The sequence below is a fragment of the Myotis brandtii genome, unplaced genomic scaffold, assembly GCF_000412655.1.
Source record: "Myotis brandtii unplaced genomic scaffold, ASM41265v1 scaffold1006, whole genome shotgun sequence".
NCBI lineage: Eukaryota > Metazoa > Chordata > Mammalia > Chiroptera > Vespertilionidae > Myotis > Myotis brandtii.
In genome coordinates, this window is record NW_005353349.1 from 801,550 (window position 1) to 805,671 (window position 4,122).

The 4,122-nt window shown below is 38.7% G+C and overlaps 1 pseudogene; it reads left to right on the plus strand.

The window, feature by feature from the left end:
- Window positions 1–974: 974 nt before the first annotated feature.
- Window positions 975–2,600, plus strand: LOC102249068 (annotated as a pseudogene).
- Window positions 2,601–4,122: the final 1,522 nt, after the last annotated feature.

The following is a 4,122-nucleotide window of genomic DNA, read 5'->3' on the forward strand; positions in this document are numbered from 1 at the left end:
TTCAAAGGCTGTTAAATCACGTTGTTTACCCATATCTTCAGAAAAAAATCACTTCTACTGTCATGGTAAACAACCTGCTTCCCTATTTATAATGGTCTGGCTCTCTAGCAACTTCAGTGTGAAATTATACCTAATTTGCCTACAAATGTGAAGTGGTCATAATAATCTGGCCATTCAGTATACATGTTTCTATGAGAAACAAATGGGACAGGATGTGTGAAATAGTTTAGAAACACATGTTACATAACTATAAGAAGCACAAATTATAGAAATAATACAAAGCAGGATGTGTGTGTGTGTGTGTGTGTGTGTGTGTGTGTGTGTGTGAGCTCTATAATGTTTTAACCAAAAAAGAAAAAAAAAAGATTAAATTTACTTGACCTCTTTAACTAAAAAACCAACAACAGTGTAATGCAGTGAAGAAACAATGAATTTTTTTGGAATCCTGGTCTCCATAATTCCTACCTCTGTAACCTTGTGTAAGAGGCTTAAACTCTGTCTCAATTTCCTTTCTTATGAAAAATATATGATGTAGCATACAACTAAATATATATGTATCCATATCTGTGTTCTTGTGAGGGTGAATGACATAATGCATATAAAAGCCCTCGGCATATGGTACATACTCCTTAAATACTACTAATCTGCCTTTGTTGGGGAGTAGCTCAAGCACTGGCTTCAGTATGAGAGTCATGTTTCAATCGTCAATTCTGTTTACATGAATCTTCCCAGTAGAGATTATAATAGTTTGGCATTTTGTAATCCATAATCAATTTGGATACCAGAATAATAATACTCACTGAGCACTTACAGGCATGAACCATGTCCATATAAGACAGTGAACTTAATCACTCAATGTTTGTGTTCTAACTGCTCCATCAACTGGCTGCTCTCCCATCTCCCTCATCTAGGTCCTCCCTATTTATTACCTGGGATCCAACAATTTTGAAATTGGGTCAATTAATTACTCTACAATGCCCTTTAAGTGTTCAAATGAAAGGAAGTTTTTATTTTAAATCAAAAGCCAGAAATAATTAGGCTTAATGAGGAAGGCATCTTGAAAGCCAAGATAGGCCAAAAGCTAGCCTCATGCACTAAACAATCAAGTTGTGAATGAAAAGGAAAAGTTCTTGAATGAAATTAAAAGTGCTATCACTCAAGGACCATATGAATGATAAGAAAGTGAAACTATTATTTCTATTATGGAGAAAGTTTTAGTGGTCTGGATAGAAGATTTAAAAAACCCACAACAGTCTCTTAAGCCAAAACCTAGTCCAGGCCAAGGTCCTAACTCTCTTTAATTGTATAAAGTCTGAAAGAGGTGAGGCAGCTGCAGGAGAAAAGTTTGAAGGTGGCAGAGGTTGGTTCATGAGGTTTAAAAAGCTGTCTCTATTATATAAATGTACAAGGTGAAGCAGCCAGTGCTGATGTGGAAGCTACAGAAAGTTATCCAAGAGACATAGCTGAGTAAATTAATTAAATGGACTAAGAACAGGTTTCCAATGTAGATGAAATGCTTTTATATTGGGAGAAGATGACATCTAGGACTTTCATAGTTAGAGAGGAGAAGTCAATGGCTGGTTTCAAAGCTCCAAAGGACAGGTTAACTCTCTTGTTGGAGGCTAATGCAGTTGGTCACTTTAAATTAAAGCCAGTGCTCATTTGCCATTCTGACAATCCTAGGGCCTTTAAGAATTATGCTAAGACCATTCTGCCTCTACCCTATAAATGAAACAACAAAGCTTGGATGACAGCACATCTGTTTACAATATAATTACTGAATATTTTAAGCCTGCTGTTGAGACTTACTGCTCAGAAGAAAAAAAATGCTTTCAAAATAGTATTATTGCTCATTGACAATGCACCTGGTCACCCAAGAGCTCTCATGGAGATGTACAATGAGATGGATGTTGTTTTCATGCCTGCTAACACAACATCCATCCTGCAGCCCATGGATCAACAAGTAATTTCAACTTTCAAGTTTTATTATCTAAGAAATACATTTCATAAGGCAGTAGACGCCAGAGACAATGATTCATCTGATGAATCTGAGCAAGGTAAATTTAAAATCTTCTGGAAAGAATGCGCTATTCTAGATACCACTGAGAACATTTGTGATTCATGGGAAGAGGTCAAAATATCACCATTAACAGGAGATTGAAAAAAGTTTATTCTAATCCCCATCAATGGTTTTGAGGGCTCCATGACTTCAATGGGAAGAAGTAGCTGCAGATATGGTAGAAATAGCAAGATTAATTAGTATTAGAAGTAGAACCTGAGGATGTGACTAAATTGCTATAATCTCATTATAAAACTTTAACTGATGAGGAGTCACTTCTTATGGATAAGCAAAGAAAATTATTTCTTGAGATGGAATCCACTCCTGATAAAAATGCTGTGATAATTATTAAAATGACAATAAGTAACTTGGAATATTATATTAACTTAGTTGATAAAGCAGTGGCAGCATTTGAAATGATTTTGAAAGAGGTACTACTGTGGGTAAAATGATATCAAACAATATCACAGGCTACAGAGAAATCACTAAAAAAAGGAAGAGTCAATCACTGAGCCAAAATTCATTGTTGTCTTATTATATGAAACTAGAGACCCAGTGCATGAAAATTCGTGCACTAGAGGGGGGGTCCCTCAGCCCAGCCTGCCCCCTCTCACAGTTCAGGAGCCCTCAGGGGCAGGAGGTGACCCGACAATCAGGGGAAGGTGATGCCCCCATCACACCTCTGCTGCTGCCATTGCCGGCAGTGCAAGCCTCGGCCGGCCCTAGTTACCTGAGCCTTGGGCAGCACTGGGCTACTGGGCAGCCACCATCTGAGGCTTGCCTGCACGACTTGGGGGCTGAGGGGACTGGGGGATTCCAGAGGCAGGTGTGTAGTAAGTCCGGGCCCACCTGGAGGCAGGCCCAGCCTTGCTGTGAGCCTGCCACCCCAGCAGGGCTGAGGGGACTGGGCGCTGCCATCTTTTGGCTGTGGGTGCTGCTATTTTTGAGGGCAGGACAGTCAATTAGCATATTATCTTCTTATTGGCTGTGGGCGCCGCCATCTTTGCAACATTGTGAGGGTCAATTAGCATATTCCCTCTTTATTAGATAGGATTGCTGCAGCCACTCTAACTTTCAGCAACCACCACCCCATCAATTATCAGCTCTTAGCATCAAGGCAAGACCCTCCAACAGCAAAAATATTACAACTCACTGAAGGCTCAGATGATGGTTAAAATTTTTTAGCAATTTTACATGAAATAGGAAACCAAAAAAAGTGTGTGACTTGCTTTATTGCAATATTTTCTTTATTGAGGTGGTCTGACATTGAACCTATAACATATCCATGGTCTGCCTGTATTCTGTACCAGGCACTGTTCACAGTGCTTTACATGTATTAACTACTTTAATTTTTACAACACCACCATAGATTAGATCATTAACTCCATTTTATAGATGAGAAAAAGATGTTCTGAGAAGCCACAGGACTTTCCCAAGCTCAAACAACTAATATGCAATGTATCCAGGGCATAAATTCATGCAGCTAAGCTCTGAAACCCATTCTCTTAAAACCTTTAATGTACTGCTTCACTTTTAGCTCAGTGACTACAATTGTCTATATTGGGGGCAAGGGGAATCAAGAAGACAACAAGATGGAAACTTTTATGGATTCTGGAAGACTTTTCTACTCTGGTGAACAAAATGTTAGCTTCTTCCAGGTGGTACAAATCTAACACAAAGCATCCACAATGTGGGCAAAGAGGAAAGGGTTGGCATGTCTGGGGTGTGATGTAGTGGGGGAATGTTACCTTAGCTTTCTGTAGCATGGAATTCTACATTTTTAGAATATGTACAGGGACAGAAGCTTGTGTGTCTTACATTATATGTTTAACTTTTTTACAGGTTCCCTCTGCTTTATAAACCTCCCAGGGCTTCCCTGTTGCCTTTCGAGTGAAACCTGAACATTTTTTTCCAGCTTTATTGAAGTAAATGTGTCAAATAAAATTGTATATATTGAAAGTGTACAATATGATGAGTTAATGTATATCATAAAATATTTACCACAAGCAACTCTCACCTTAAAAAATTACCTTTTGTGTGTCTGCCTGGTGAGAATGCTTAAG